General features: G+C 44.5%; 1 protein-coding gene across 3 annotated transcripts in view; it reads left to right on the forward strand.

Annotated features, from left to right (window-relative positions):
* RNF32 (ring finger protein 32) overlaps positions 1-14127 on the forward strand; it is a 169821-nt gene that overhangs the window by 26793 nt on the left and 128901 nt on the right. Inside the window, exon 1 of one of the 3 annotated variants that reach the window (XM_063924832.1) lies at positions 13835-13965. The exons of 1 other annotated variant lie outside the window; for it this stretch is intronic. The gene's annotated coding sequence lies outside the window, so the exon portion shown is untranslated. Of the gene's footprint in view, positions 1-13834; positions 13966-14127 lie in introns of those variants that run through there. One more of the 3 variants, XM_063924830.1, reaches the window with a different exon arrangement.

Raw genomic sequence — 14127 nt, forward strand, 5'->3', positions numbered from 1 at the left:
GTGTTAGACGTGCGTCCGGTATCCGCCGTTAGTTCACAGGGAACTAGACAATTTCTTGAGGTAGTGTGCCCCCGTTACCAAATACCATCTAGGTTCCACTTCTCTAGGCAGGCGATACCGAGAATGTACACGGACGTCAGAAAAAGACTCACCAGTGTCCTAAAAAATGCAGTTGTACCCAATGTCCACTTAACCACGGACATGTGGACAAGTGGAGCAGGGCAGGGTCAGGACTATATGACTGTGACAGCCCACTGGGTAGATGTATGGACTCCCGCCGCAAGAACAGCAGCGGCGGCACCAGTAGCAGCATCTCGCAAACGCCAACTCTTTCCTAGGCAGGCTACGCTTTGTATCACCGGTTTCCAGAATACGCACACAGCTGAAAACCTCTTACGGCAACTGAGGAAGATCATCGCGGAATGGCTTACCCCAATTGGACTCTCCTGTGGATTTGTGGCATCGGACAACGCCAGCAATATTGTGTGTGCATTAAATCTGGGCCAATTCCAGCACGTCCCATGTTTTGCACATACCTTGAATTTGGTGGTGCAGAATTTTTTTTAAAAACGACAGGGGCGTGCAAGAGATGCTGTCGGTGGCCAGAAGAATTGCGGGACACTTTCGGCGTACAGGCACCACGTACAGAAAACTGGAGCACCACCAAAAACTACTGAACCTGCCCTGCCATCATCTGAAGCAAGAAGTGGTAACGAGGTGGAATTCAACCCTGTATATGCTTCAGAGGTTGGAGGAGCAGCAAAAGGCCATTCAAGCCTATACAATTGAGCACGATATAGGAGGTGGGATGCACCTGTCTCAAGCGCAGTGGAGAATGATTTCAACGTTGTGCAAGGTTCTGATGCCCTTTGAACTTGCCACACGTGAAGTCAGTTCAGACACTGCCAGCCTGAGTCAGGTCATTCCCCTCATCAGGCTTTTGCAGAAGAAGCTGGAGACATTGAAGGAGGAGCTAACACGGAGCGATTCCGCTAGGCATGTGGGACTTGTGGATGGAGCCCTTAATTCGCTTAGCAAGGATTCACGGGTGGTCAATCTGTTGAAATCAGAGCACTACATTTTGGCCACCGTGCTCGATCCTAGATTTAAAGCCTACCTTGGATCTCTCTTTCCGGCAGACACAAGTCTGCTGGGGTTCAAACACCTGCTGGTGAGTAAATTGTCAAGTCAAGCGGAACGCGACCTGTCAACAACATCTCCTCCTTCACATTCTCCCGCAACTGGGGGTGCGAGGAAAAGGCTCAGAATTCCGAGCCCACCCGCTGGCGGTGATGCAGGGCAGTCTGGAGCGACTGCTGATGCTGACATCTGGTCCGGACTGAAGGACCTGACAACGATTACGGACATGTCGTCTACTGTCACTGCATATGATTCTCTCCCCATTGAAAGAATGGTGGAGGATTATATGAGTGACCGCATCCAAGTAGGCACGTCACACAGTCCGTACTTATACTGGCAGGAAAAAGAGGCAATTTGGAGGCCCTTGCACAAACTGGCTTTATTCTACCTAAGTTGCCCTCCCACAAGTGTGTACTCCGAAAGAGTGTTTAGTGCCGCCGCTCACCTTGTCAGCAATCGGCGTACGAGGTTACATCCAGAAAATGTGGAGAAGATGATGTTCATTAAAATGAATTATAATCAATTCCTCCGTGGAGACATTGACCAGCAGCAATTGCCTCCACAAAGTACACAGGGAGCTGAGATGGTGGATTCCAGTGGGGACGAATTGATAATCTGTGAGGAGGGGGATGTACACGGTGATATATCGGAGGATGATGATGAGGTGGACATCTTGCCTCTGTAGAGCCAGTTTGTGCAAGGAGAGATTAATTGCTTCTTTTTTGGTGGGGGTCCAAACCAACCCGTCATATCAGTCACAGTCGTGTGGCAGACCCTGTCACTGAAATGATGGGTTGGTTAAAGTGTGCATGTCCTGTTTATACAACATAAGGGTGGGTGGGAGGGCCCAAGGACAATTCCATCTTGCACCTCTTTTTTCTTTTCTTTTTCTTTGCGTCATGTGCTGTTTGGGGAGGGTTTTTTGGAAGGGACATCCTGCGTGACACTGCAGTGCCACTCCTAGATGGGCCCGGTGTTTGTGTCGGCCACTAGGGTCGCTTATCTTACTCACACAGCTACCTCATTGCGCCTCTTTTTTTCTTTGCGTCATGTGCTGTTTGGGGAGGGTTTTTTGGAAGGGACATCCTGCGTGACACTGCAGTGACACTCCTAGATGGGCCCAGTGTTTGTGTCGGCCACTAGGGTCGCTTATCTTACTCACACAGCTACCTCATTGCGCCTCTTTTTTTCTTTGCGTCATGTGCTGTTTGGGGAGGGTTTTTTGGAAGGGACATCCTGCGTGACACTGCAGTGCCACTCCTAGATGGGCCCGGTGTTTGTGTCGGCCACTAGGGTCGCTTATCTTACTCACACAGCTACCTCATTGCGCCTCTTTTTTTCTTTGCGTCATGTGCTGTTTGGGGAGGGTTTTTTGGAAGGGACATCCTGCGTGACACTGCAGTGACACTCCTAGATGGGCCCGGTGTTTGTGTCGGCCACTAGGGTCGCTTATCTTACTCACACAGCTACCTCATTGCGCCTCTTTTTTTCTTTGCGTCATGTGCTGTTTGGGGAGGGTTTTTTGGAAGGGACATCCTGCGTGACACTGCAGTGCCACTCCTAGATGGGCCCGGTGTTTGTGTCGGCCACTAGGGTCGCTAATCTTACTCACACAGCTACCTCATTGCGCCTCTTTTTTTCTTTGCGTCATGTGCTGTTTGGGGAGGGTTTTTTGGAAGGGCCATCCTGCGTGACACTGCAGTGCCACTCCTAGATGGGCCCGGTGTTTGTGTCGGCCACTAGGGTCGCTTATCTTACTCACACAGCGACCTCGGTGCAAATTTTAGGACTAAAAATAATATTGTGAGGTGTGAGGTATTCAGAATAGACTGAAAATGAGTGGAAATTATGGTTTTTGAGGTTAATAATACTTTGGGATCAAAATGACCGCCAAATTCTATGATTTAAGCTGTTTTTTAGGTTTTTTGGAAAAAAACACCCGAATCCAAAACACACCCGAATCCGACAAAAAAAATTCGGTGAGGTTTTGCCAAAACGCGGTCGAACCCAAAACACGGCCGCGGAACCGAACCCAAAACCAAAACACAAAACCCGAAAAATTTCCGGCGCTCATCTCTAGTGCGCACTTCCCTGGTACATAAGATACGTCTGAAATAATGCGGAATTATATGTTACAAGTTAACTTATAAAGCACGATACGGCTGATAAAGCCATTATAAAGCACGAAACAGCTTTGCCAATTAGTGCTGATGCTAATGGATTTTCACCAGGTTTGCAGAAGATGGTGATATTTGCAGGGACCAGACATCTGAAATGGTCATTTAAAAGAGCTGAAATTATGCAATTATTGGCAAATTATGCAATGACATAGGGGGTGATTCCGAGTTGTTCGCTCGCAAGCTGCTTTTAGCAGCATTGCACACGCTAAGCCACCGCCTACTGGGAGTGAATCTTAGCTTAACAAAATTGCGAACGAAAGGTTCTCAAAATTGCGAATAGAAATTTCTTTGCAGTTTCTGAGTAGCTCGAGACTTACTCTTCCAGTGCGATCAGTTCAGTGCTTGTCGTTCCTGGTTTGACGTCACAAACACACCCAGCGTTCGCCCAGACACTCCTCCGTTTCTCCAGCCACTCCCGCGTTTTTCCCAGAAATGGTAGCGTTTTTTCACACACTCCCATAAAACGGCCAGTTTCCGCCCAGAAACACCCACTTCCTGTCAATCACATTACGATCACCAGAACTAAGAAAATACCTTGTAATGCCGTGAGTAAAATACCAATCTTCATAGCAAATTTACTTGGCGCAGTCGCAGTGCGAACATTGCACATGCGCAATAAGCGGAAAATAGCTGCGATGCGAAAAAAATTACCGCGCGAACAACTCGGAATGACCACCATAGTCTCATTTCCCAGGTTTTACAGTGGATAAGCAGGACTTAATTTAGCGTTTTTAAAGAAATTGGTTTGCAGAAGGCGGCACAGACATTCTGACTCCACATATAGACTTGGTGCAGTTTAGTTTAGATACTTAATGGGGAGAATTTGAGCAATTTATAGAGTGCCACATTATAAAGGCAACCCAAAAGTCACAATTATAAATGAGACTAATCCAAGCAGCATATTAAGGATAAAACTGAAATAAAATGTAATGAAAGGGAAGGTTTTAAGGTGGTCGTAGGTTGGACTTTGATGTAAAGTTTACACTCTTCAACAATGATGCTCTTTAAATATTTTCCTGCATACCGAGGAGGAATGTAGATTGCAGAGGTGTGTCACCAAAAACTGCATTAAGGTGTCCAGGAATTTTGGGCTAGATGTACTATCCAGCGTTTTTTCAAAGACACCGATCGTCGGAGGCTTTGACCGGTGGATTTTATAATGGCAATAGAAATATATGCTAAATCAGGCATGTTTAGAATTTATTTTGATTGCTGTTTCAAATCCATCCGTCACAGCCATCAATGATTGGCAGCTTTGACATACGGCTGGTTAGTACATATAGAATGTGCTGGCTGGATCAATTTAGAAGTACCAGTGAAAAACCAAAATGATTTGCTGAGCACATCAATGAGCTTTGAAAATTAGGGGTGAGGTGTGAAGTGAACAATCACAGCAGGGGATTCCAGTTAGGGAGGCCAATCCCAGGATCAGGGTCTGCCGGATCTCGGGATTAGGCATTAAAAGTGCCGGGATTTGAATCCCGGTTTTGGTTCCTACAAGCCCAGGATTAAGGTGCACATGGGCAAAATGGAACCCCACCTCACTGCAGCGGGAGCCACCATTTCCTTACACATGCCCGTGCCTCCATTGCCTACTCACTCCCACCAGAAGCCCCATCCCCTCCTCTCACCAGATGCCTCAAGAACATGCAGACCGACACCATCAGGTGAGCAGGGAATCAAGGAGGGAGAGAATCAGGAACAGGACATCTGGAGTTGCCTGGCTGCCCGCTTCCTCTCCCACATACCGGCCTATTTCTACAATTCAATCCCAGATATCCCAGGAAACCCTGGAATTTAGATTTTTTTCAATCCCAGGATTTTAAAAATGAGACCATATTGGCATCCCTGGTTCCAGCCAACGTGTCACTATTCAGAGTGACGACAATCAAAATGTGGACACCAGAATGACGCCATGTGCTGACATCAAGGGTGTTGACATGTTAGGAATGAGGACAGATAACATGTCGACATTCATAATGTTGGCACATGCAATAAGGATAAGGCTACAATTAGGATTAGGGACAGGAGGTCTAGCCTGGGAAAAAGTATACAAAGAAGAGCTACATCTGGTGGTATTTGTGCAAGGTAGTCTGAAATCTGTTGTCTAGTAACTAGCACACCACCTTCCCCCATCACTCTCCTCCACCTGCCCAAACTGTGACAGCTAGTGCACAATCTGGTGGCTAATTATAATACATAATTAAAATCTTGGTTATAGTATTGGCCCTCAAAATTTGCAAGATGTTCATGCTTTTTGCTGATCCCCCAATGGCCGGGTCGAGGAATCACCAATCAGCGGACAGCGATGAACAACGATCCATTGGGGAATCAGGGAACATTTTTTGTATGATGTCAATGGGCAGTTGCCCAAGGGCCCCAGGAATATAAGGGCCCTAGGATAAGGCCCATCTGAGCCTGCACACATCGCGCTGTGCTGAGCGGCGGGAGAGATGTGTGCTGAGTGGTTCACTTAGCAAACATCTCTCCCTTATATATGGGCCTTTAGAGATTTTCTGAGGGTATACTCCAAAAGCCGTGACTTTCCCCTTTTGGGGGACACTGACAGCTTGTCGGTACTATGCCCAGAACCAGAGATATCAGCTTTCCAGCAGCTGGTCCCTGCTCCAGCTCCACACGCCTGGTGTGAAGTTTTATATTTTTGGTGGATTCCTATGGCTCCTGAACTCTAAGCCCCAAGCTCCAGGTCCTTGCAGAAAAGAGAACACCCTCTACCGCCGAGCAGAAAAGAGAACACCCTCTACCGCCCACAGGACAACAAAGCTGCCGCTGATAGCACCCCCAGCCCTACTGCTGGAGGATAGGTAGGGGCCCCAGTGCATTGCATTGCCCAGGGGCCTACACTGCGGTTCAGACAGCCCTGGACAGGAATCCCTTCAAACCAGCATTGTACCGTGCCTTTAAAAGTGTATGTGATGTGAAGCACTTTTGAGATCTCCCTAGATAACTCCTATTGTGTACAAGGAGGTTGGCTATTAATTAATCAACAATGCATTTAGCAGTGGTTTAAAGGGATAACACAAAAACAGAATGACTGATGTATCTGTTCTGGGCCCAAAGAGTAGATAAAAGCCATTTATAAAGCATTTTAATAAAAAACAACAGTGAACCCTGTGTGTATTGCAAGCACGTTCAGAAATCTGTTCTGATGACAGTTGAAATAAAGCACTATTATATTGGGCTGAGCACAGCTCAGCAACGTCTATTACATGTAATTGTTTACCTAAAAATACCAAGCAAAGGCCAGAATTTGGACTTGAAGAGGCAGCCTTTTGATTGCTTACAAAGCACTGAATACGCAACTTAGAAATGGTTCCACACCTTTGTCTAAACCGAAAAAAGGCAAAGGTCCTACGTTCTCTCACAAGAATGTACAAGTCTCCTCAAAGCAATGTGGCTTTATCCTTGTAATTCTTAGTATTTGTTGACTTAGAGTTTTCTGAGTGACAATGTACACCACTGGCATGTTACCTCTGCCATCTGTGCTACTGAGTCTATCTTGACTTAGATCAAAGCTTGAAAGCTTCTAAAAAGATACACAAACCACAATGTGACAAATAGCATACTTTGTTTGACACAGCAAACAAGAAATTACTTTCATCAGCCCACGGAAAGAATCCCATGTTTTTAACGCTAATTGTGTTGTCTGCAGCACAGAGACCTGAAGCTTTCCTGCATTCTCAAAGAATGAATACATTTCCAGACTCAGTAAGGATGTAGAGCATAATCTTTGGATTGCAGAAAACAAAGAATTTTATTGGCTGATCCATTATCTTTAAAAAGGACAATGGTTTAAAGAAAACACAAATATACATTTTAGAGTAAATTAGTTCTAATCTGAATAGGAAAAGGTGTTTCAAAGGCCATGTACGACCATAAATTCACGTACACACACAAATTATTCTAGACTGTCAAATCTCCCCTTCACCTAACTATCTGTAGTGTACTAAATATAGATAAACCTTGGACAGGCTTTTAATTTACCACAGGATGAAGCTGGGCTACACACCTTTAGCATGCTTGATGTAAAGAAGATATGGAAAAGTGAGTATTTTGTGTCTAATGGGCCCTACACACTGGGCGATATAACTGAACGATATGAACGTTCTCGTACATTAATGAACGAGAACGCGTTCATATCGTTCAGTGTGTAGGCACCAATGATGAATGATGCTCGGCCCCGTGCTTGTTCATCATTGGTGCCGGGTTGCTTGTGCATGCAGGCCAATACGGTCGATCTCGTCCATATTTGCATGCACTGCTATGGAGCCGGGTGACGGGGGGAGTGAAGAAACTTCACTCCCCCCGCCACCTCCTCCCTGCCGCCGGGTCGCCCATCTGCCGTATCGGCGGTCGGGCAGCTCGGCAACGGATCACGCAGTGTGTAGGGCCCTTAAGATGTATCAAGCTTTCTAAAGTGACAGGTGATGTTGCCCATAGCATCCAATCAGCTTGTGGCTATCATTTTAGAGAATCTATTTGTTAAATAATAGCTTGAAGTTGATTCTGGTTACACTGGGCATCTTCTCCACTTGGCCTCTAAAGAAGGTTTGATATAACTCCCCCTGCATACAAACCTATCCTGCCATTCGATGCAAGAGCTAACCAACAAGATAACTGTTTAATTTGGCACACATGGTTTGTCAAATAAGGCACCATCCAGCAAATCAGCTCCTGGCCTGGAAAGTCAAATGACCACCTGCTTCTCCACCGGCTGGTTAGTGCAATTTGAAAAATGACCACAAGTGGTTATCTTCAGTCCACATTTTCAGCTATTCTATAAATGTATAGGAACGTTATATGCAATTGCAGTAATTTCTGGTGCCACACACTTTTCTTTTTCTCAATCTGTGTGTAATTAGTACAGGTGTCATGGGATATGACGTAGGTTACTGGCATGCTTTCATGACTGAGCGCCATTCCTAGCCCTGTTTGTGATGCATCAATTACACCAGTATTTTTTTTTTTTTCAATTCAAAGAGAAAATAGCCAAGCATTGCAAATACTGTCTCTAGGTCTTTGCAGTTTGTTGGGGCAAGCATCTACTGTTACTTATTTTATTATTTTTTATTTGTTTCTGTTGATAGTGGAAGGAGCTACGGCACAGACTCCATTTTGGTTCATTCCTTTACCAAGATGGCCACCGAGGATAGTACTGCTCATGCTCGGTGCCATCTTACCACTGTGTAAGAGTGACATACTGGGAGACAGATGTCTCCTGCTTAGTTCCAGTTAGAGACCTAATTACCTGCATCATCTTTGTTCAAGCTTGCCGCACCGCTACCCACTTGTAACCTACTGTCAGTGGCTGGTGACTGCAACAAACCTTGTTCTGTTCAAGCTCTACTTCATTGCTAACCAGTGTATCACAGTGAATACGGCTGTACAACGCTTATCTTGAATAAACCATTCACTGGCTAAGCACCTGGGCTATCTATATTGTCAGGGTATTATTCTGGTGTGTACATAACTCCGCCATACCACCGGCCCTGTACACTTTACACTATTTTATACAGCTTACATTTCCCCATTTCTTACTAAAGGGCTCATATATAACTGGATGCAAATGTTATTTTTTTTTTTCTTTCCAACTGCAGTTTATTTTTCCAGCTGTGGATGGAGCATGTAAGTACTCAAAATGGGACGCGGTCAAAATGGGATGCATTCTGAGGGCTAGGATACGAAATTTTGGAAATCAAGATCCTGACAGACAGTAGACCGACAGCGGGATCCCAATGGTCAGAATCCCGACAGATCCCTGAGGCAGTGGCGGAACTTATAAGTGGTGGGCCCTGGTGCAAAAATATAATTTGGGCCCCCCTCCTCTACCCCAACCCAAGTTCACAATATGCCACATGGCAGTGGATGACAGGAAGGTAGCAGGGGGTGACTGCGTAATGCAGGGAGAGGCAGAGGCTGACATAGATAGGCAGAGGCTGACATAGAGAGGCAGAGGGTGACAAGGGAAGGCAGAGGGTGACAACGGAAGGCAGAGGGTGAAAACGGAAGGCAAGGGGGAGACAGAGGGTTACAGTGGAAGGCAGTGGGTGACAGGGAGAGACAGTGGGTGACAGGGGTACAAGCACAATATTCTGCATGGTGCAGATAACAGAGGGCATGAACCTTGGTGGAGGCAGGAACACAGCAGCCTCTTCTCTGTCTGAGTCAGACTCTGGCAGTGTCATTTACACCGGTTGTGAGCTGCCTTTAATTCACAGACAGCAGTGAATCAGAAATAACGTACAGCTATCTGTTAATTAGAGGCAGTCAGTGGCTGTGATCCTCAGCGCTGATAGGCAGCTGGACTCCTCTATCAATGTGGTACACACAAGGTCGGCCCTGCCTCTCTAAGGTAAGGAGCAAGTCCCTCAAGCAGTGGGGCACACCCTGCTCTCTACACTTGGCCATTCATCCGACATTGCTCATAATGGTCTACGGGTGGTGGTGGGGGCAAGGGATAACTCATTGCTAGTCTGGGCCCTGGTAGAATACACTTGTTTAACCAATGGTAGTTCCACCTCTGCCCGGAGGTAAGTAGTGCGGTTAGTTTAGGGTTAGGCACTAAGGAGAGGGTTTTTGGTTATATTGCATTGTGGGGGAGGGGAGGTTAGTTTAGGCTACTGGGGGATGTTTAGGGATATGCTTCAGGAGGTGGTGGTGGGGGGGGGGGGTATTTAAGATAAAACACTTACCCAGAAGCCATTGGGATTCTGACTGTCAGGATTCCGCCTTTAGTCTGACTGTTGGGATCCTGACTGCTGGGATTTTGTACCCTACTCCTAAGAATTCATCCCATACTGACTACACGAACAAGGAGGTGAATCTTTTGCAGGCGCTCGACTCTTGGCGCAAAATGCAAATTGATGATATGATTAGCAACCGCTTTTGAATGGCTGAATTGATCTAAATCCCTCCCACTACAGTAATGTGGCTGCTACAATCTATTCTCACAGTGGTATTTGCTGTTAATCCACAGCAATCCAACAAATTCCTATTTTAATATTTTATGGAAGAAGGTGACAGATATGTGTATTGATTTGTGTATTGATATGTGTATTGATTTGAATTTAGCGAATGCTTTAATTTATCATTTTCGTCATGTTGGGTGGTGCGGGGATTACCGGTATTGTACAAGGGTGGGACCACAATAATGTATTATTACGCCACCAGCCACTTCACAGCGCCTTTGATATGGTGGTCCTAACACTACATTATAATAGCACCCACTTTGGATCATACATTTGTGGATTACTACATGGTAATAGCACATACATTTATATATTGCTGAATTGAGAGCTAAATACTGGTCCATTATATTGTGCTGAGAGAGTTCTGTTTTCTTGTCTAGCCCCTGCAATGTGTACTGTCAATAAATTGATTTGAGCAACTTGCCATGTTTGTGTATCACTGTTCTGAGAGGCATGTATGGGATCAGTAGTTGGAGGGCATGCTGGTCCTTTTAGTCCTATTTGGAGGGTCTTGGGGTACCTTCAGGTGAGTTTCTTATTGTTCACTGTACACAAACTTTGTTTTAGTCACAAAACTATTACAAATATTGTATGCTTAGACTTGGATCCAATCCCCAAGATATGTCCTTAAAGTACGATATGTAAATATTCCAAAACATGGAAAAAATCCCAAATATTTCAGATGAGACTCAGTGGTGCAGAAAATCGTGCCACGGGTGTAGCAAGTGGAATTAGGAAATTGAATAGCCCCCATATAGATGCATTTCTGTGAAACAGTGAGTGTCACACGAGGCTGAAGTTAGCTTCTTATTCGGCCAGCTTCTTATTCACTTCTTATTCGGCTCCAGCTTCTTATTCACTTCTTATTCGGTTCCAGCTTCTTATTCAGAAATTATTATATTAAAATAAATTAAAGATAGATCACTAAGTTAACATTGCATGAACTTCAAATAGTGTCCCTTACACCAATTTACATAACATTTTGCATTAAACAAAAATGATTTAGGCATGAAAATGGTGGTAAAGCGGGCACAGACACCAGATTTCATCATTTTAAATAAGAAGCTGTAGTTGTGCAAGGATTAAACAGCGTTGGTCAAAAGATTTGACACTTGAAAAACTCACACAGGGTGGTCACTTACATATCACCCACCTGCAAGTTGCCTTGACCAACAAGCATTTGGGCATGAAAATGGTGGTAAAGCGGGCACAGACACCAGATTTCTTCATTTTAAATAAGAAGCTGTAGTTGTGCAAGGGTTAAACAGCGTTGGTCAACAGATTTGACACTTGAAACCCACACAGGGTGGTCACATACATATCACCCACCTGCAATTTGCCTTGACCAACAAGCATTTGGGCATGAAAATGGTGGTAAAGCGGGTACAGACACCAGATTTCATCATTTTGAGTAAGAAGCTGTAGTTGTGCAAGGGATAAACAGTGTTGGTCAAAAGATTTGACACTTGAAACTCACACGGGGTGGTCACTTACATATCACCCACTTGCAAGTTGCCTTGACCAACAAGCATTTGGGCATGAAAATGGTGGTAAAGCGGGCACAGGCACCAGATTTCATAATTTTGAATAAGAAGCTGTAGTTGTGCAAGGGTTAAACAGCGTTGGTCAAAATATTTGACACTTGAAACTCACACAGGGTGGTCACTTACATATCACCCACCTGCAATTTGCCTTGACCAACACGCATTTGGGCATCAAAATGGTGGTAGAGCGGGCACAGACACCAGATTTCATCATTTTGAATAATAATCTGTAGTTGTGCAAGGGTTAAACAGCGTTGGTCAAAAGATTTGACACTTGAAACTCACACAGGGTGGTCACTTACATATCACCCACTAGCAAGGTGCCTTGACCAACAAGCATTTAGGCATGAAAATGGTGGTAAAGCGGGCACAGACACCAGATTTCATCATTTTGAATAAGAAGCTGTAGTTGTGCAAGGGTTAAACAGCGTTGGTCAAAAGATTTGACACTTGAAACTCACACAGAGTGGTCACTTACATATCACCCACTTGCAAGTTGCCTTGACCAACAAGCATTTGGGCATTAAAATGGTGGTAAAGCGGGCACAGACACTACATTTCAACATTATTCAAAATGTTGAAATCTGGTGTCTGTGCCCGCTTTACCACCATTTTCATGCCCAAATGCTTGTTGGTCAAGGCAAATTGCAAGTGGGTTATATGTAAGTGACCACCCTGTGTGAGTTTCAAGTGTCAAATCTTTTGACCAACGCTGTTTAACCCTTGCACAACTGCAGCTTCTTATTCAAAATGATGAAATCTGGTGTCTGTGCCCGCTTTACCACCATTTTCATGCCCAAATGCTTGTTGGTCAAGGCAAATTGCAGGTGGGTGATATGTAAGTGACCACCCTCTGTGAGTTTCAAGTGTCAAATCTTTTGACCAACGCTGTTTAACCCTTGCACAAGTACAGCTTCTTATTCAAAATGATGAAATCTGGTGTCTGTGCCCGCTTTAACACCATTTTCATGCCCAAATGCTTGTTGGTCAAGGCACCTTGCAGGTGGGTGATATGTAAGTGACCACCCTGTGTGGGTTTCAAGTGTCAAATCTTTTGACCAACGCTGTTTAACCCTTGCACAACTGCAGCTTCTTATTCAAAATAATTAAATCTGGTGTCTGTGCCCGCTTTACCACCATTTTCATGCCCAAATGCTTGTTGGTCAAGCCAAATTGCATGTGGGTGATATGTAAGTGACCACCCTGTGTGGGTTTCAAGTGTCAAATCTTTTTACCAACGCTGTTTAACATTTGCACAACTACAGCTTCCTATTCTTCCTATTCAAAATGATGAAATCTGGTGTCTGTGCCCGCTTTACCACCATTTTGATGCCCAAATGCTTGTTGGTCAAGGCAAATTGCAGTTGGGTGATATGTAAGTGACCACCCTGTGTGGGTTTCTTCAAGTGTCAAATCTTTTGACCAACGCTGTTTAACCCTTGCACAACTACAGCTACTTATTCAAAATGATGAAATCTGGTGTCTGTAACCACCATTTTCATGCCTAAATCATTTTTGTTTAATGCAAAATGTAATGTAAATTGGTGTAAGGGACACTATTTGAAGTTTATGCAATGTTAACTTAGTGATCTATCTTTATTTAATTTATTTTAATATAATAATTTCTGAATAAGAAGCTGGAGCCGAATAAGAAGTGAATAAGAAGCTGGCCGAATAAGAAGCTAACTTCAGCCTCGTGAGTGTCACAGCTTTTGCAATTTGTTATATCTATTTATCTAACCTCTCTCTCATATCTATCTGCATACTAGCTTCGCGTTCTATTATTTTTTACAATTTCTTTATATTTATGAACCTTGTGTTCTGTAGTAACTTCTGTATTTACAGCATAATTGTAGCAGTTCCTGCAGTGTACACTGTATGCAGCAAGAGACTATACAGTAGCTGTAATAATAATAACAACCAGGAAGAATAACATGAGAAATCTGCAGTGCTGGGTGTAGCTGTGCTGTAGCCATGGAGCTGTGCTACAGAGCTGGAGAGTAGGATGGAGGAGGAGCCTGTACTGTGCATGGAGTACATGGATGTAAATTGAGCAGCTGCGTCTTGTTTATCCTCGGTTGCCTGGTAACCGACACTGTCCGCAGGATAAAGGTGGGTTTCTTTCTAATGCAATAAGCGGAGATAAATTAATGTAATGGCTATCTGTCGGTGTTGTTTTTGTTATCTGAGTTACAGCCTAACGTCTTCTAACAATGCAAAGCAAATAGCAATACTGTATAATGCGACTATTATTGGTAGAACAATAAAAATAGG

The sequence above is a fragment of the Pseudophryne corroboree genome, chromosome 5, assembly GCF_028390025.1.
Source record: "Pseudophryne corroboree isolate aPseCor3 chromosome 5, aPseCor3.hap2, whole genome shotgun sequence".
Taxonomy (NCBI): domain Eukaryota; kingdom Metazoa; phylum Chordata; class Amphibia; order Anura; family Myobatrachidae; genus Pseudophryne; species Pseudophryne corroboree.